Source organism: Mesoplodon densirostris, chromosome 7 (assembly GCF_025265405.1).
Source record: "Mesoplodon densirostris isolate mMesDen1 chromosome 7, mMesDen1 primary haplotype, whole genome shotgun sequence".
Classification (NCBI taxonomy): domain Eukaryota; kingdom Metazoa; phylum Chordata; class Mammalia; order Artiodactyla; family Ziphiidae; genus Mesoplodon; species Mesoplodon densirostris.
Window position 1 is genome coordinate 94,206,701 of NC_082667.1, and position 21,301 is coordinate 94,228,001.

Genomic DNA, 21,301 nt, shown 5'->3' on the forward strand with positions numbered 1-21,301 from the left:
TAATTCTTAAAATCCTGGAGCTAGCTCACTCTTAAAGGACCTCATGAATTTGAAGAGCATGTAAAAAAAAAATGTCATTAACTGTACTGACTTTATTGTCTGGTTTATTTTGGCTACAAATTAGAAAACAGGATAATAGAAATAATGACAAAGGGAGAAATATTTAAAACAATGAGAAGAATTCAATTAAGAAGAGGTCAGAAGAATTATAAAAAAATAAGGGTAAAACGTGATCCTGGGGTCATTTTGTGTAGGGGAAACCACTTATACCCTTCAAAAAGTCTGGAATAAGAATTTAATATTCAACGATGATGATTATTTAAACCAAAAATATGTTATATTTAATAAGGCATGGAGCAATCTAACTTACTTAAACAAAAATGAAAAAAAATTTTCAGCTTAAACATGTAAATATTTATTAACTAGAAAATTTACTGCTTTGGCACTTCTTATTTTCCAAAAAATTCCTATGAAACAGACTGTGAGACTTTTAACATCATCAGCATACTTAAACATAAAAAATAATTTTAAAAATTATGGAATTTTCCTATAGTATTTTATATTAGTCTACATTAAAATCAGATCCACTCTTTTGGCCAAAGTTTGTAATACAGGAACACAGAGGTACCTTAAATGTGTGCTTAACTGAGCAGGGAAAAGGTTATGCTCCAATGGCGAATGGCAAAAAGGCCATGTCTATGGGATAGCTAATAACAAAATGGTTCTTGACCTGGGGCATTTTTGGATAAGAACAGATAGTCTTTTCTTAAAAATGTATTCCTCCACAAACTTATATTCATGCACTCTCACATACTACTGTTCATTCTCTTGTTTAGGAGTCCTGGGCATTGAGCTTTCCTCCTAATAAAGGGCAGTTATGAAGCTTCACATCCATGCCATCTAGGTGAGCAGAATGTACTGCATGCTACTTTCTGATCTAACTATGGTTTAATTTTTTTCCACAAGTTATATTTGCAGGCTGCAGGTGTGAGTGTGGAAGTAAAAGTGTGTGTAAGTTTATCTATCTATTTATCTATTGATCTATCATCATTTATCTAGACTCTACACTGATTTCTCACAAGAAGAGAGAACAAGCAACTCTATGCCAATAAAATGGACAACCTGGAAGAAATGGACAAATTCTTAGAAATGCACAACCTGCCAAGACTGAATCAGGAAGAAATAGAAAATATGAATAGACCAATCACAAGCACTGAAATTGAAACTGTGATTAAAAATCTTCCAACAAACAAAGGCCCAGGACCAGATGGCTTCACAGGCGAATTCTATCAAACATTTAGAGAAGAGCTAACACCCATCCTTCTCAAACTCTTCCAAACAATTACAGAGGAAGGAACACTCCCAAACTCATTCTATGAGGCCACCATCACCTTGATACCAAAACCAGGCAAGGATGTCACAAAGAAAGAAAACTACAGGCCAATATCACTGATGAACATAGATGCAAAAATCCTCAACAAAATACTAGCAAACAGAATCCAACAGCACATTAAAAGGATCATACACCATGATCAAGTGGGGTTTATTCCAGGAATGAGAGAACAGACAATAGAAAGCAAGATTTTCCGTGCTATCCAGAGAACAAACTTAAACAAACAGTGTCAGAGATGTAATTGTTGCTTGAAGGGAGGCTGTTCTACTCTCTACGCCTCTGTCATGAATATCCAGAAAAAAATCCTGAACCATCAACAGCTGCAATGCTGCTGAGTTTTCTCATTTCTGTTTCTTAAATGATTTACAACAGCACTCCTTTCAGTGTTTCAAAGAGTCCCCATTAGAGGGCACTCAGTCTGTTCCTGAAACCCATTCCTTCCTACCTGCTTTCAAATCTTCACCATCCATTTCCCCCTTTCTCTCCTAAAATCTTTATTTTCTGCCCCTCCAATGATGCCCTCCTTTCTCCTCAAGTTTTTCCATTTCAAAAATTCCAGCATCAAGGAAAAAAAGAAACTGTCTCACTCTAAAGTCTCCTTGACTTCATCCCTTTCTTTGTCATCTAAGTTGTTGAAAAAGTCATCTACATTTGCAGTCTTTATTCAATTTCCTTTACTCCTCAGCATACTGTAATTTGGCTTATACATTCACTGTTCTTATAAAGTGGAGTAACGTCGTCAAAGGTTTCTTCATTCCTAAATACAGTGAATTCTTCCTTGACTTTCTGTACAATTTGTCGTGGGTGATTTCTCTCCACAACTGTCCCCCATTTTATTTGAAGCATGTCTCTTCTGACTTTTCATCTTCTTTACAACAGTTCAGTTTAAGTTCCCACTGCTGATCCCTCTTCCTTTGTCTATTCCTTATACGTTGTACTCCACTGTACACACTAGGTGGGTAGTCTCATCATCTCTGCATGGCTCCAAAATCTCATCCTGAGCTCTGACATTCCAACTACCTCTCTGTAGGTACCTCAACTTAAAATATATGAAAAAGAATTTAGTGATTATCTGGTCAAATTGTTCATTTCATAAATTGTATCATCAGAGAAATTTTGTAACAAATTAAGGAAATTCAAAACAGAAAATCATCTACAATCTCATTATCATGCAACTATTTTCATTTTTGTGTTTTCTTCCAGTCTGCTTATACAGACCTAGAAGGTATTTAACATCTATTTGTTAACATTTGTTAAGTAAATATATATACACTTTTACAAAATCCTCATTAATTCAACAAATATTTAGTGTTTATTGAGTATGTCCCAACACTGGTTTTTGAATAATCCCTTTTCCCCACTTAATTGAAATGCCATCTTAACTGCTGACACTGCAGTGCTGAAGAGCAGTTACTGAAGTCAGATTGCTTGTTCAAAGCTCATATCTGAAACCTACAATCTGTAAGCTAATAATAATAACAACAGACAATTACTAAGCACTTACTATGTGCTAGGCACTGTTACAATCTATTTGCACATATTAACTCATTTAATCATCACAGCAATCTTGGGAGGTATTATTACTCCCATTTTATAAAATTAACTGAGGCACAGATAAGTTAAGTAACATGCTTAAGGTCACACAACTAGACATTTTAGCTTAATTAACCCAAGAAGTTGTATAGGAAGTTAAGAGTATGAACTTTGGAGCAATACTGCTTAAGTTTGAAATTCAACCTCACTACTTATTAGCTTGGTGACCTATGGCAAGTAAAAGGAAGATAATGTTAGTACCTTGGGCCACATTTAAGGACTAAATGAGCTCATGTAAGAGCTTAGAATAGTCTGGTATATAGCAAGTACTTAATGACTGTCTACTACAATTATGATTATTATCACATCCTTAAATGCCAAATACAGGTAGATCTGTTCTAGATATGACCCAAGAATTTTGTACCTAGCCAAGTTATTCGCTTTTAAAGGCAACTGAAAGACATTCTCAAATATGCGTAAAATCAGGAAATAAGGCCCTGATATACTACTCTTCCTAAAGAGATTCCTAAAGATGTAACCTAGCCAACAATAGATGAGTTATAATAGAGAATGCATGAGAGAAGAAGTCTGGTGTGAAAGGATTGATAACAAGTTCTATATAAATTGAAATATATATTTAAGTGTAAATAAAGAAATTATAGTTACCAACTAGAATGCAATCCTTATAACTCTTGGGGGCAAAAATGATAAGCATTTCAAGATTTGATGTTTGATGGGAAGGAATATCTCTGGTAATTAAAGCTACCGGCATGAAGTCACTACCTTGAGGAATTGGCATGACTCATATCAACATAGATTCATATAAAGAATGGAATGGCAATGAAATCTGGAAGCTCAGTCCACTCTAAGCTATGGTTACATTTAACACTAATTTTGGGCTGTCGAAACTGCAAAGCAGCTACAGCATCACGCAAGTGAATATAGGGGGTATAGTTAGAGGTTAATCTTCTCTAAGAGATCTTTTGGCTTAAGAAATGTTGCAGCCAGCCAATCCCAACTAGAGATGACTAAAATAAGCCGGCATGGGGCCCAGGCCTGCCTCCTACCACAACACTTGGCCTGGACTCAGAGCCACCAAGAAGGCAAGGGATGTAGAAAGGAGCACTCCATCACATGCATCAATCCACCAAGTACCTGGCTGTATATGCAGATGAAGAAAGTTCACACCTAAAAGCATTGGCTCTGTTACAAAATTATCCGGGAAGTCTGCAAAATACTAAACTCTGGTGGGTGCAAATCCAACATAATGTATGTTGCTACCACTTTTCTTCAGACAGTAGTCCCAAATTTATATCCTGGCTTTGAAAAACCCATCCACGTCCAGATCCACTTGCTGATTTCTCGTAAGTCACAGATTGATGGTTCAAATTGCATATTGCTGCTTCTCCACAGTCCAACATAACATTGTCGCTATACAATGAGTCTATAAAAAGTCACTGTATTAAACTACTCTATGCATTCTACTTTCTAACGTCCTTGCTGTCTACCTACACCATCACCCTCAGGAGTTACAAGACATTCAGGAGTATTTATAAGCTATGGGTCACCACAAAGAGAAAGAGGGGCATAATGATCAAAAATAGAAGAGTTTACCCAACTAAGAGATACTATCTACATCTCCCTCTTAATATATACAGCATTTGCCCCTGTTGAAAACCAGAGAACTACGACCTGAAGTCTGTAATAGAGCACCATTTTTTCTTTCTCCTTGGAAAACCTCTTACCATCTTTATGGTGGTAAAAGTGAAAGGTGAGTACTAACTATTATGTCTTTTCTTTTTAATTACTTACTCTCTTATTTTCTTTATGCTCCAGTTGTACTACATTGTACAACATCATTGTATTTCCCCAAACTCTCTCATGTCTCTATGACTCTCCTCCCTTTTCCAAATTTATCTGCTTGGCAAACTCTTACTCATCTTTCAATTCTGGTCTTAACTGACTGATCCTAGAAAGGTGTGGATTTTCTTCTGTTGTGCAACTGCACATTCCATATCTTCCTCTTATAAATGTTGTGTGCCTGTTTCCCCTACACTCTGTGAGAGTAGAAACTAGGTCTTTAGATCCTTGTGTCTAATAAGAGTTTGGTAAATGTTTGTTGAATACATGTAAACCTAATTATATGCATTATTTCACCAACAGTCATAAATATATTTATAATCAACAATATAAGATCTATAATAATATTTCACTTATTGTCATAAAAATCACTTGCTCCAGATTTTTATTTACCACCTTTCAACATTTATTTTTCTTACAGAATGCCTTTTATTTCAGTAAATTCCTTGCCTTTTTATACCAGTAAACAATAAGTTACATGTAGAGCCTTTAACAAGCTTATTTTTAATATCTAACTTTGCAAAAACATAAATATTTTAAACTATCTCTGAAAAACGTATGTTTAACAATGTAAAATAGGGATTATTGAATGTTTATATTTATATACTGTTTCTAATTGGTCTCTATATTTAACATTTTAATATAACTCCAAGTGTTACTATTATTTAAAAAATCATATTCTGTGAAAATAAAAGCACTATTAAAATGTGATTAGCACTATTAAAATATGATCATTTTATTTGTCTAGTGATGTACAAAAATTTTAGATACAGGAAAAATAAAATTCCATTTTAATTGAAATGAATCTCTTTATTATAAACTAGAAAGAAATTTACCTTTAAAATAAGAAATCTATAGTATTTGTGTTGCCTCTCCGAGCACAAGTGAACACATTTCAATTTAGTTTGCGAGAAGTTACAATTTTTCATGGCTTTTTATGAAAAGGAGAGGTAAATATGTAGCAAAATGACAGGAGAAATGAGTATATGTTCAACAGATAAAGGAGCAAAGAAGAAAAAGTATGATATAACCCACCAAAATTTGGGCTTGAGGTGATAATATAAGCTAGTGCAAACGAGAACACTCTTTCCACCACAAATACACAAATAGTGGATAAACTATGGTAGAAGCATGCTGTCAAATTACAGTCAAGGAAGAGCAAAGGAAGGAAGGGAGGGAGGGAGGGAGGGAGGGAGGGAGGGAGGAAGGAAGGGAATTTCACAAGTCAGGATAAAGAAAGATATGAAAGCCAGAGGGGTAAACTTGAGTGAACTTTGCAGTAATGCAAAAACATTTCAGATGCAGATATAGGATCTAGGAGCCAAGAGCTGGGGTTTGAAGGCCACGAGGGTTTGGGATATGTGACATCAGGCTTAATGGGAGAAAGGGGCAGGAACTGAAGTTTGCGCAAAATGGAGACTCTCTAAAGGCTGTCTTATTCATGAAAATAGTGCTCAAAAACACTACCAAGAATATTTTTAAAATATTTTTTAAAGAATATTTCATCAAAGCCAGGAATCTGTCCAAAACTTTGACTTGGGAGAGGAGTTATTATCCATGACTAAAAACAGCAAACAAACAAAAAAACAAAAATCTTGGTCTTTATGGGAGATGATTTTCACTACCACATGGTGTATAAACCTGCGCCATGGAACAAATACTGGTCCAGCACCAGTGAAATTCCCAGGATCCTCAGAGAGGCACATACAAAACTTATCTTGTAAGGATAGGTATGCACATATAAAAAAAAGTGTACCAGAATATTTATAGAAACAGTGTTCATAAATAGTCCCAAATTAAAAACAACCCAAATGATCATCTACAGCATAAAGTATAAACAAACTCTATTTTGCTCATTCAATGCATCATACAGTAATGAGAATGAATGTCTAGCCCATGCAAAAATGTGAATGGACTCTATGAGTATAATGTTACATGAAAGAATTAGACACAGGAAGATGTATGACTCCATTAATATAAAGTTCCAAAACAGTTAAAACTATCTATGATGTTAGAAGCCAGGATGGTAGTTACTTTTAGGGAGTGATTAGAAGGGGTGCAAGGGGACTTTTGGAAAGCTAATGATTTGAAAATTTTTTTGACCTGGGTGATGGTAACAAGGTTTCCATGGTTTGCTTAGTGATAATTCATTAAGATCTACACCTTTAATTTGAGCACTCTTCTGAAGCTATTTATGTCAATAAAAAATTTCCTTCTTTCTTTTTTAAAATGGTTCCACCTATGAGGACAGCTTAGAAGGCATTGTGGTCCAACAGAGGGAGTCTGAATAGGGCTGACCACTGGAAGTCCAGAGGCTAAGGAGTCAAGAAAAGAAGAGAGGCATCACCTGCATTGCAGGATTACAGTTGGGGCTTCCCAGTGAAATATCCCCAAGAATCCTACCAAAGTATCTTGCCAGAGAAAGAGTCAACTACAAACATCCACCAAACACAGAGAACTCCAGTGACAGTCATGTATGTACCTGCCGTGCACAACTGTGCCTTTCCCTTCAACCCCTCTTCCCATGCCTTAGCCCTGAAAAGGCCAAAATCAGCTGCTAATTGGTCTTAATGCATGTGAGCAGGGTGAGAAGGAGGTGATCTTGTTCTTTCTTCCCTGCAGGCTTCAGACACCAGGCCCCAAGCAGTGCTGAGCTGGGGCAAAGGAGAAATCCTAAATTAGATGAGAGTTTGTAATTTTTACTGTATTGCTGGCCTGCACATTTTGATCCTGAGATAAGATTGTTCTTCTGATTAAAAACTATATGATTGGACTAAGATTTCATGCAGAGGATGGAAGAATAAAGGTCATGCTAATATTGGTATTTTGAAAAAAAAATGTATGTGTGTGTGTGTCTAAAACAATCAGGGAACTATTTTAATGTTATTAGAAATGTAAGTGTAAACCAGTGGTTCTCAAACAGAGGCAATTTTGCCTCCATTCCCCACCTCCACTCTGGGACATTTCACAGTGTCTGGGGACACTTTTATTTTACACACCTGAGGGGTTAGGTGCTACTGAGGAGAGGCCAGGGATGTTGCTAAACATCCTACAATGCACAGGATAATCCCCACAATAAAGAATTAACTGGCCCAAAATAGTAACAGTGCCAAGCCTGAGATATCTTGGTGTTAACTCATGATTGCCCAGCTTTTTCAAAAAGATGTATTTTCTAGGTCTGTCCACTGAAAATGCCCAGAAGCAAAAACAACCATAGCAGCAATAAACACTAGGATCCAGACTGATCGTCAAGTCTAATATCATTTTCATCTGAAAGCAACCAGGGCTCCTTGGAGAAGTGGCTTATGCAGGACTGGGATACTTTGATGTGACAGAGTTTCATGTTATTGAGAGTTAATGAAATGTGTCAAAGCCACATTGACCAAATATAAGACAATTTCTACATCAAAAATAATTTAGTTTAAGTGATTAAAACACATTGACTATATATAGTTTAAGTGATTAAAGCACATTGACTATATGAAAAGCCATGAGTACAAAATGAACTCACTGGAAACTACTGGAGATTGCTAGGGCATAAACTCATTACTTTGAAAATTGAAAATTAAAAAGAAATAATTAAGCAACTAATAGGTCTTCCAGTATAAATTTTAAGATTACTAAATTGCCTTTTGGAAGAGAGAAAGAATAAAAGATTTTATAGCTCATAAAATTAGAAGGAATAATAGAAGTAGAATGTAACCCTTTTGCAATCTCTAAGGAAATGACCACCACCTGTGAAGTATGAAAAGACAGTTAAAAAACTCCTCCATTTTCCCATTACATATCTGTGTGATGTCATGTCTTCTTTATATTCTTCAACCAAAACAACATATTGCAACAGATTAAATGTAGATGAAGGTATGAGACACAGCTGCATTCTATTAAGGCAGACATTAAAATGACTTTTAAAAATGTAAAACTATGTCACTGTTGTCATTAAATTTTTTTGGTTTGGAAAATTAACACCTCATGGGTTTGCTATTTTTTAAGTCAGTTAATAAAAAATGTTTTTAAAATTATCGGTTTTAATTCTAATATGACAAATATTGATAGATATAATCCACATAACAAAAACTCTTTCGGTTCTCCATAATTTTTAGGCATGTAAAAAGATTATGAGACCAGAGTGCTTGAGAACCACTGGTCTATGTATGACACTTCTCAAAATATTTAATCTGAATCTAATCATGTGGAAAAAAAATCAGACAAATCCAGACTGTGAAAATTTCTACAACAGCTGGGCTGGACTCCTTAAAAATGTTAAAGTTCTGAAAGAGAAAAAAAAAAGGTGGAAGATCTTTTTAGATTAAAGACTTAATGAAATACATAGTTCTTGATTGGATCCTGCATGAAAAAACAATCTATATGGGACATTTTGGGAACAACTGGGAAAATTTGAATACTAGCTATATATTAGATAAAATTATTATACCAATGTTAAACTTTGTGGTGTGATAATAATATTGTGGTTATATTGTTATTGTCCTTAGGAGCACATTTTTGAAATCTTGAGAGGTGAAATACTATGTCTGCAACTTACTTGCAAATAGTTGAGTACAGATATTCATTTACCAGTATTCTTTCGAATTTTCTAGAAGCAAAGTATACTGAAGACCCATACAGAATGAGATAAAGGTTTGGACCAGTTTTTCCTATTAGCCAAACAGGGGCTGGTCATATAAAACCAGGGTGAAGAGAGGGGGGAATAATGAATATCTGACAGAGTGTGAAAAAAGCTGGACGATCATGAACCAGTAAATTTTAAAGTATCTTAATGTAAGATTCAAGGGTTCTTGAGTAAAGTGAAGAAAAAAGGTGTGGGGGGAGGGGGAGAAGGAAGGAGACTTTTTTTTTTTTTTTGCGGTACTCGGGCCTCTCACTGTTGTGGCCTCTCCCGTTGCGGAGCACAGGCTCTGGACGCGCAGCCTCAGCGGCCATGGCTCACGGGCCCAGCTGCTCCGCGGCATGTGGGGTCTTCCTGGACCGGGGCACGAACCTGTGTCCCCTGCATCGGCAGGCGGACTCTTAATGACTGCGCCACCAGGGAAGCCCGAGACAAAATTTTATCGACCCACACTATGGGTAAGTACACTAGGAACTTAACTGGTTTATTTCATGTAATCCTTATAAATAAAATAGACATGACACAGGTATTTAATTTTCCCAAGGGGAAATGGCTAGTAAGATACATGGAAATACCTAAAGATAGAGTAGATATACGAGGTTCAGGCTGGGAACAAAGAGGGCACAGAATATGTTCTTTGAGAACAGAGACACCTGTACTGGACGCCAGACATGAGCGTGGCACTTGCAAGGGCTGCTCTGGAGAGTTACATCACCCTGGCATGTAGCAAGGGCCAGAGAAAGGCACCTTCCATCTCTTAAACAAGAGTGTTGCTAAGCTTCATCCTGAACCAGAGGGCACCCCAGGAATCCAATTTCACATATGTGAGAATGTATGTTGCCTTCACCCAAGAATAGCAACTCAGCTTGATGGCAATATCCCAGAATTTAGTGCTTCAAATAGGAAGTCTAACGTCGGCCCAATTTTTATTTCCTGATAGTTAACCAATTATTTTTTTCTTGTTTAAACTCATGGAGCCTGTATTTTTTCTATGTAAAATGAAAAACTTTTTCAATATATGCAAAGGTAGAGCTTTTTACATTATATCTGTTTGGGGCAGAGTGAGCTATTTTGATGTACAGAATAAAATTTTTATTTAACTATTTAATCTACTTCTGTCATCCAAGTTCTATCACCTATTAACTATAAATCCTTGAATAAATCATTTAACTTCTTGGTGCTTCATTTTCCACACCTATAATATAATAGATAAAAAGCTATTTGAGAGTTGAATAAAATAATGTGTTAACACGTACCACTATGACAAACATAGGATAAATGCTTAATAGGTAGTAATTATGATAGTTCAGTAAACAAATACTTATTGAATATCTTCCATGTCTTGGCATTATTCCAGGTGACGATGATAAGATCCCAGGAGCCTACTTTTCATAATCAGTTAATAATTTGGTTTAACTTGTTTTTTAGTTTATTTTTCAGAAACACTGATTATTTATAGGTTGGATATCTGCTCTCTATTCATCATATCTGTTATTCAACAACACAGTGATAAGACCATATGCCTTATAGTCAAATAGACTTCCACTCAAATTCTAGTTCCATCACTAGCTACACCTTAAGAAAATTATCATAGTTTTCCCACCTATAAAATGGAAATAAACACTATAAAAGTCTGTTATATGGATCAAATGAGCTAAATTAGATAAAATAGCACACAGAGTACTACATAGTCAAAACAATAAATCACAGGTTGAAATTTTTACCTATTTGCCATTTTTCCTTCATTGTGAAATAACTCTTTAAATATGAACTCTACATAACTGATTTTATCTTCTGCTCTTTATGGATTCCAATACAGAGTTTAAATCTGCTATTACATTTTTGGATCTTCCTGTGGCATTTTCTTATCTCATCCAGCTACATTTTCATCTCATCTAGTTCTTTCCTATGAAATTCATTGTTGTTTTGCAGACACTGTCATCTTTTGTCTTAATAACTGAAAGCAGATTATTACCCAAATTTTTCTTCTGTTTCTTTTAGCAGATCAATTTTAAATAAGCTTTTTCCTGAAGTTAAATCTATGTATTACTGATAGAGGTGTTAAACAACTTGAAACACTCTAGTGGAGGAATGTGACTGTTAAATGAGAGATTGGAAGTCACCAAAGTTTGTTCCAGGATGTTCACTGAAGCTGGAAGTTAGAATGAGTTGGATGAGTGCAGAGTATCAAGAAATGAAATTAGAATGGAAAGAGCCAATTGCCAACATCCTGAGAGTTGGCTTGGATTGTCTGAGGAAACTGGTAAGGTTAGAGCTGCCTCAGTCAGCGAGAATCGTAGTGGAGAGGAAGGTCAGAGTGCAACGGGGCTCAGATCCTGTAGAACCTTGGAGAGCACTGTAAGAACTTTGGTTTTTCTCTGAAAGAAATACAGTGCCATTGCAGAGTTTTGAGTAGAGGACTTACATGATCTGGCTTAAATTTTAACAGTATCACTTTGGCTTCTAGGTTGAATATAGACTCTATAAGGACAAGAGTAGAAATGAGACCAGTTAAGAGGCTGTTGAAATAAATCCAAAGGAGAATAATTGTGGCTTGAAACCAAGTGGTCAGTGGAGGTGGTGATAAGAGATCAGATTCTGGATATAATCTGAAAAAGGAACTAAATAGTTTACAGAATCTTACCAAGTGACATTCCAATATTTAATTTTTTAAAGGCCTCAATGCTACTATTCAAAATTGTTTCCTCTTCTTTCTTCTCTTCATCACTTTTAAATTTAAATTCTGACTGTGTATCAGCTTCTCATCCATTCTTCCTGAGGCTAGTTCTACTGCTCTCTTTATAAACAAAATGATGCCTCCAGATCTGTTCTGAACTCTCTCCTAATTATCCACTTATCTTTAAAGTTGTAAAACACTAAATTGTATGCAGCATCCAATTAGTTACACCTGGTACTTTTAATTATCTATTTAGAAAACCTGTAGGCATTTAGGGGTGGTAAGGGATTACATACAAAATTTTTAAAAGTCACACAATTATTTGACCTTAAGAAAATTTCACATACTACTGAGAAAGGAGGTATTTAAGACATCTATATATCAATAAAAAATATGAAAAAAAATCACAAAACTCTATGTCAACAAGGTTGTTTAAATCACTGTACCACTCTGATGCCAGATTATGACTCTTTACACACATGTAAATGCTTCTTTCCCTCATATTTTTATAGTTTATTTTTTCTCTTGAGTATAGTAATCCTGAATTTATCATTGTTCAACTTCATTATTATGTTCAAATTTCTGTTTAGGCATATCAAGTGACTTAAGATTCTGTTATAATTCTCTGGAGTCACCCCAGTCTCACCTGAAATTGGCTTTGTAAAAAACTAGGATTATATGGACAATTAATTAGCATTTTCCTACTTGTATTTTGGGTCTAGGCCCCCAAATATATGACTGTACTACTACCAGATTGTTTGTTAAGAGTTTTATGATCAATCTCTTAATCGTGTCTTACTTCAAATAGTGCTGAATGGTGCGGTTAGTTTTTGGAGTCTGGCAGAACCAGCTCTACTACTAACTGGCTGGGTGACCTTAGCAAGTTACCTTCCCTCCCTTTCTCAATTCTCATATTGGCAGAGTGGGGATGGTAATAGTAACTCCTCAAACAACTCCTAACTGAGAATTAAAGGAGATAATGGAAACAGTACCATGTTTCTACTGTTGTTTCTGGTATAGAATAAAGACACAAAAAGAGTCTCCACCCTTCTATAGCAGGGAAGAACAAGGTCTGACTCCATGTTGGATCTGTTTCTTTTACTTTGACCTTTGTTTTCCATTGCTTTTGTTCTGTCTATAGCTATAGGCATACATAATGTCCTGCCTCGGGGAACCCTGACCCTCTGCCTGAATGTTAACTAAAGTGCCTTTGTTCAGCTCACAGGGAAACACCCTGACCCTGCCCACCTGTGAATGGCTGCAGAAAATAAGAAATTAACACATGCCCTCCCCAAGGCTGGCCAAAACCAGGAGATATTTTGCAAGACCTGGGGACTTTTTAACTTTACTTCCTCACCTCTTCCCCTCTCTGTTCTATAAAAGAAACTAGCATGGTGACCCCGATAAGATGGTACTCTAGGATGCTAGTCCAACATCTTCTCAGACACCTGGCTTTCCAAATAAAGTCATTATTCCTTGCCTCAATACCTCATTTCCCAATTTATTGGCCTGTTGTGCAGTGAGCAGATCGAGCCTGGACTTGGTAACACTTCCTCCTTTTCCTCTCACATTTTTTAGAATTCTTCCTGGAGAAGGGAGTATTTTTGGTAGGGGCAACTGCCCATCTGCCTTCTACATTTTGACTTCACTGCTTCAGGGAATGAAAAGTAGCTTCTCAGCAAAGGTAAAGGCCCCTGATCTAGATCAAATAGTATTTTAAATCATCTTAGAACTGCCCTCCTGACATAACTTTTTGCCCATCTTCACCATTGCTTCTATAGTTATCTTCTCAAAAACGAAGCTGATCTTGCTACCTCCCAGATTAAAGACTCTGGCTGCCCCTCTGAGCAAAGCAGTACTTCACTATGCATAAGAAGAAGCTGAGCAGGTCACTGAAATGCAGATTTCTGAGTTCTTTTCCTAGACATTTTGATTCAGCATATCTGGGTTGAGGCTCAGAAATCTGCATTTTAAACCAGTACTCCAGGTACTGATTCCCAGGCAGAAAGGTTTGAAGACCAAAATGGGAGGAACACTGGCTTACCAAACAAAATCCAAAGTAAATTAGGAGATAACTTTTGGACAGAATAGTTCAAGATGTTCAGTAGTCATCTGTGAAGATATCAAGTTGACAGCCAGATATATGAGTCTAGAGTTCAGCAGAAAAGTCTGGACTAGAGATAAAAATTTGGGTGTGATTAGGATATGGATGATTTATCTAAAGTCATGAGACTAGATTAGCTCTCTGAGGAAGTAAGTATAAAAACAGAAAGGAAGGGGTCCAAATACTGAGCACTGGGCCCTCCAATGTTAAATGCTAAAGGAGAAGAGGAGATTGAACAGGAACAAGTGAGGAAAATCAAGAGCCTCCTGTCCTGAAAGCCAAGTGAAGAAAGCATTTCCAGGAAGGTGGAGCGATCAACTGTCAAATGCCACCAATAGATCAAGTAGGATGGGACTAAGCATTGCCTGCCAGATTTTGCAATGTGGTAATCTTGACAAGGGAAGTCTTGGTGAAGTAAGTGTAAGAGACAAAAGACTGATTGAATTAGGCTTAAGAGAGAATAGGAGAAAAAAAAATTTTGGAGGAGTTTGGCTGCAAAAGGAGTAGAGAAATGGTTGGTAGCTGAAGGATGAGAAAATCAACAGAAGTATTTTGGTTTTATTTTATTTTAAGATGGGAGAAATAATAGCATGTTTACATGCTGATGAGAATGATCAATGAGAGAGGAGAAAAAATGATTCAGGGAGGAGAAAAATTGCTAGAGCCTGCCCTCGAGTCAACAGGAGAAGACTGGACCTAATGCACAAGGGTAGAAGGCTGGCCTTGGGGAGGAGTGCAGATCCCTAGTAACAGGAGGAAAAGTCAATTATGGGTTAGATGCCACCAGGAGTACATGGGATGGTAGCAGTTTCTGGAAGTTTTCTTAGAAATTTAGGAAGCCAGGTCATCAGCTGAAAGTGAGGATGGGAGAGTGTTGGAAGGCTGAGAAGAAGGAGAAGGTGGAAGACAGTCATCCAGAAACCATGAATGGACTGTTTGCAGGACAGGTTATTTAGTCAAATATTCATTTTTTCAATCCTACCTACCAATTTTGCAAAGTTTCTTTTCCCCTGAAATTCAGATAGCAAATTTTTACCCTCCCTAATGTAAATTAGTTTTTGTTACAAATAGTTAGGACGAAGAGTCACTAAATAATGGATAAGAAGAAACATAATGGATAAGAGAGAAGGTTCTCTGGGTTCCAATCTCAGCTTTGCCATTTATTCACTATTTGCCTGTCCAAGTGAGTGAACGACCTTGTGCTTCATGTAATACATTTAACCAAGTTCCTGGTATGTAATAAGTGTTATATAAATGTCACTATTACTACTAAATATAATAACCATTGACACCCTGGAAGATATTTTTTAAGAAGTTAGAAAATTCTATTTCCAAGTGTATGTACTTATGAAACTTTTTATCTATAATGTACTCATGATGCCTTCACAACAAAATCAAATAACAGAATCATCTACAGACAACTGATTTTCAAAATGCTCTCTACATCATAAAGCGGTCTTGCAAAAGGGAGTCACTTCTGTTTTTCTATCCAAAACATTGTCTTTAACTTGAAGGGGCAGATGAAGTGTCCCTTCTGCTAAGTAGCATACTATTGAAACACTTGTTATCATAGGAAACATCAGCAATTTGGAACACATATACTTTTATAAAGGAAAATATGTAGCTTATCTTTAAACCTGACAACTCCTTTAAAGTACTGTGTAATGAGAAAACCATTGTGTGGTAAAAGATTTTCATTGTCACGCTTCACTATGTTGCAAAGTATTGTTATGATTCTACTGTATCTTAAGGGCCTTGTGTTAAAAATCTGCTACAGTAATGACATCTTTCAGAGCTTTGTTCACTTAAAATTCCCACTTATTTGCTGCAACATATACCTTACCTATGAAGGAAGCAGTAAATGAATTTCATAAATGATGTTACCTGTAACCTTAACTTGAACCTTTTTTTTAATATCACAGCAAAAATCCTATCAGTGGTTTATGCAGCCTTTCCATAAAACATTCATTTAGTAAAGAAGGCAGTTACTATTGAGACTCCATCTTTGCTTTACAGACTCATCAAAAACACTTTCTCTGTATACTTCATTCTTGAAATAAAACCTAGCAACCAGTAAAATCCCATCATAAGGCAGCTAGTGATAATGATTACTCAGATTAACTCTCAGACAGCTCCTGTCCTCCAGCCATCTCCTATTCTTAAAAATCAAGAGGAGAGTGAGCCTGGGCAGAGAAAAGGCAGGCAACTGCATCAACCTTGATATGTACTAGTCGCCCTAGGTAGACCAACAAAATGGGCACTAACCAACCAGATTTCCTGGACTCTCTGCCCATGAGATCCAGAATCTTTTCCATTGGTGTAAAGGCACTAGTTTTAAACCGTTGGTTTAAGCATGGTGTAAAAATAACAATTGAGATTAGATGCATTTGGACTGCACAGTGGACTGCTTGAGATCCAATCATTTCATTAGCCTCGAGTAACACAACTGCAAAGTTTACTACATTGAATTTTTTGGTGATTACCTTCTGGCAGTAACTCATTGTAATACCAGCCAAGACCTGTGAAACTCTGTGTTCTTTCTTTTGTCTAATAAACCTCCCACACCGTAATTTTTCTAATATATTTTTAAAAAATCTTGAGCAATGTTTTCTATATATTTTCCAAAAGTATTTGCTGAATGCATTTTAGCTGGCCACTCAGTTATTTTACATGTATTTTTTGTTTTGTTTTAGATGTACTATTTCAGTCATTTACTCTATAGTAGGAAGAACAGCAAACACCTGTGTATGTGAATTTTTCCTTAGAAACTCTCAAAGGAGGCTTCTAAACATTTTTCATTAGGTTAGATGCAATTTGTGAATGACTAAATTGAGTATTGCATGACCTTAAACATTGCTAAAAATTTGTACAGGTTGTCCTCAGGTTCTGAATACTAAATTTTTAATGCCTATTTTACAATAATGGCTTCACACAGTTATTAGCCAAGATCTCTAGCAAAACATATTCTTAGAGCAAGGTTCATTTTTTATGATAATGTATATAAATCCATATTTCAAATTGTTGTCTTGATAAATTCTAATTTTTTCAATTTCGTGACAGGCCTGACTATATTGTCTAGAGCTCTACATCTGAGGAACTATTACTGGAGTTAGGAAGATTCCAGCCCTGCCATTTTTCTTGTTCACTGTGCTTAATTAATTGGTATTATCTTTAATCTGTGGTTTATTTGCAGATCCAGGTAAGCTGCAGTAATTTGCCATACCTGAAGCATAAATTAAGGTGGGAATTTGCATTCGTCAACACCTCTGCACCATGGAACTTAGGCACCTCCATTAGGAGGCCTTGCACTCCAAAAGCCTCTGATGTATGCTTTGAAAGAGCATGCCAGGACAGATACCATTGATATCAATGATTCATTTCTTATTTTTGAATAATAATAAATAACATTTCCTTCACACATCTCAATGCACAGCCCCTGGGGTGGGTGCATCATATTAGAAAACTGGCGGTCTAGTATATTTGGGGAAAAATGGCTCACTCCAGCCCTAATAAATGCTCGTGGCTCTTTCTGCAGTACATTCTTTCTGGGCTCCTTGCCACACATACTGGATATCACCACCTTCCTTCATTTCCCCAAAGCAACAGGAAGATACAGTGATTAAGTAAAGTGAAAGTTCACTTAAGGTTTCAGGGTAGCTGGAGGTAATGAAAACACAAGTCAGTAAATAATGCTAAATTTGCCGCCAGACATTACCATTCCTAGGGATTTATCAAACATCCCCTATAACAAGGAATTTCTCACAGGCATTTATTTCTGTTTGTACCCTAGCCCTTTACTCTGTCGTTAGGCCCTCTCTCTATTTCCTACCTCTTGCACCAGCTGCCAGCTGACAACCCTCTTAATATTCTACTTGTACACAGAGAGGTTCAGTTCTTCACATGTTCATCTCCCCCAACCCCAAGTTTGCTCTGGACTGACCTTTGCATAAAGAAACATTCGCTAAAGTGCTCTGCTTAATCAAAGATCAACCACCGTGGTCTCTACTGTTAACAACTCAAAAGCTGCCACAACCTTTGAAATTATAAAGATTTTAAAAATTGAATATGTTCAGCCAATGCTTACACAAGATTCATACTGCTCCCCTCTGTCCCCAGTCACTAGACACCAGAGTTAGCTGCCCACTGTCCTATGCTTCTACAATTCGTAGTTCATACCTCCCCTAAATATTACTAGACTGTATTTAATAATGTATTTCTATTTGTTTCTCCCTAGGTTACAAACTTGACATTCATTTCTGAGTTTCAATATCTACTACAAATCCTGGCACAAAGAAGTCACTGAATACATGTTTTTGTTTATAAATGAATAAATGAACAAATAAGTGAATTTATAGACCAGAATGTCTCAATTCTCAGAAGTTATGCTGTGCACAAAAGATTATATTATTTCAAGATCCTGGCAAGTACATTATGTAGCATATAATATATACAATTTGAAATTAAACTACATCTCATAATCTATTTATCAGCTCCACAGGTGTTCCCTCTGACTCAAAGGCATATAACCTCTGTTCAAATCCATTTTGCATGGTGCTCTGAGGATAATCCTCTCTAAACACAACTTTCAACATCACTCCTTTACTTCATAAAATAATCATGTACTTTCTCTTTCTTTAGGTCTGGGTTCCTCTATCTACCTTTTTTTCCCCAAAAATTCATCTGTGAAGCTTTGGTTAATCTTGGCTCCCATCTACCCACTGAAGCCATTTTTCTGGGCCACCATCCTGGCTCAGTTCCTTAATGTATCATCTCCAGACTGTTCTCATGGGTTTATAGCTTCCCCACCTCAATCCTTCCTATACACTGCTGACATATTAAATTTCCTAAGCTACATATTGGAATATGTCACTACAGTGCTCAAAAATTTTTAGGGGTATCTCATTCTCTGCTCAGTTAACTGCCGAACAACACATTTTGTCATTCCACATTTTTCCAACCTTCTGTTTAATAATAATTCTCACCATTCCTCTATCGCAGTGGTACCTAACTTTTTTGGAGAGTGTCACTGATCCCTCTGAAAATCTCCCTTTGAAAATCTCATGAAAGCAATCATCCCAGGGATAAAACCATTAAAATGTTATATATAATGACAAAAGATTCTTGTATTCCTGACCATGCTCCATGCTTTAGCCGAATTGTGCTTCTGCTCATACTTTTTGTTTGTAACAGCCATTATTACAACTCTTGCTATCAAAATAATGCATTCTCAGCAGTCCATCTAATGTGCTATCTTCCCCACAAAACACATTTTGGTCTCCCTAATTAATTGTAATCTTTGTTCCCCTCGAAATCCAAACCACATTCAGTTTATGTTACCTATGTTACACTTATGAGGTTGTCTTATCTCCCTGATGGAATTAAAAATTCTGCGAGGGCTTCCCTGGTGGCACAGTGGTTGAGAGTCCGCCTGCCGATGCAGGGGACACGGGTTCGTGCCCCAGTCCGGGAAGATCCCACATGCCGTGGAGCGGCTGGGCCTGCGTTGGCTGGGCCCGAGTTGTTGAGCCTGTGCATACGGAGCCTGTGCTCAGCAACAGGAGAGGCCACAACAGTGAGAGGCCCGTGTATCACAAAAAAAAAAAAAAAAAAAAATTCTGTGAGGTTAGGTATTATACTTTATTTATCTTTTGCAGCCTTCTGCAGGACCCAGCGTGGTAGTAAAAGTATAGGAAGAATAAATATCAATAATTGTTTAGTAAATATTTATTGTAATTTTCAGGGCTGCTACATTGCAAAACTCCAGCAGACACTGTGTTCAAAACATCTATGAATATACTTCTTAGAACATGTCCAAATCTCCTCGCTAAAACCTTTTGAGGATATGTTTCAGAATTCAAAATTATTTAGATTTTAGATAGTTGAGCAAAACTTCATAATGAAACACATTAATACTTATGCAGAAAAATGTATGAATATTCACACAGCCCATAAAATATGAATTTGGGTCAGGTTCTGCTGCCAAATGAATTCAGGTCAGGTCAGATCAGGTAATTACTGATAAGGGACTAAAACAAAACTTTTGTTTGCAGGTCTTTTTGGATACTGAGATCATGATGAGGAATTGTGGGCCTCAGTCAGTTCTTAGCTCCATATAGTCAGGCTGAATTCCTTAATTCATGATGCAGGGAGACCACAGGCTTTCCTCCTGAATATTTCTGCCTTAAGTGTCACCTTTTGTTGGTCTCTTTCAATTTCCTTGGGTGCCTGAAGGTGAAAAGTGGTGCATTACTGCCACTAGATAGCACTATGGGAGCAGAGCCCAGCTCATGCTAGGTAGAGCTAGTGTGGAGAGAAGTCAGGCACTAGGTAGATGTGCAAGAGTGGCCTCTTCAGGAAATTCTTGCTTAAAGAACAAAACATATCACCATACCATATCCCAACAGTAAGCAGTTTGGTGTATTTTTTTCATATAGTTTTCTATATATAGTAATATCAAAAGGGTGAAATTATTTTTACCCCAAATGATATTGTTACTTGCTTTTTCACAAAATCATATATTTAAGATGCCTTTTCAATCTGAAATATAGACAGCTAGCTCATTCTTTTTAATGTCACAGTGTATTTTATTGCAAGGGTATATCATAATTTCTTAATCTATTAGCAGACATTTGAACTGTTTTCATTTTCTCAGTATTGCAAATAATGTGGTACTCAAAATCTACCTAGAGGTATTTCTACACATTTCTAGAGTTCTTTTAAGGACGCGTTTCTAGGAGTAGAATTGTTGGGCCAAAGTGATGAATACTTTTAATAGATAATATCAAATTGCCCTCCAACTTTCAAATGGCCATTATTCATTGTTTTATCAATCTGATTGTTGGCATGCCCACTATTATTTTAATCAGTAATAATTATTAGCACATTGAACATTTTTCATCCCTCTATAGCCTATGTTTTGTGAATTGCCTTCATATCTTCTGTTCCTTTTTCTTTTTGGCTGTTCATCTTTTTTTCTTTGTAAGAACAAAGGTTTGTAAGAACATTCTGCATTTTAGCATAACATTCTTTTGATTTATACATGTGTTACAAATAGTTTTACAATTTGTCCCTTGACTTTGCTTTTTGCCTTATAGAAAAAGTTTGAAA

At 36.5% G+C, this 21,301-nt stretch overlaps 1 protein-coding gene across 2 annotated transcripts in view; it reads right to left on the reverse strand.

Annotated features, from left to right (window-relative positions):
* The window catches only part of PGR (progesterone receptor), a 99,342-nt gene that overhangs the window by 63,604 nt on the left and 14,437 nt on the right, over positions 1-21,301 (reverse strand). The window lies entirely within an intron of this gene.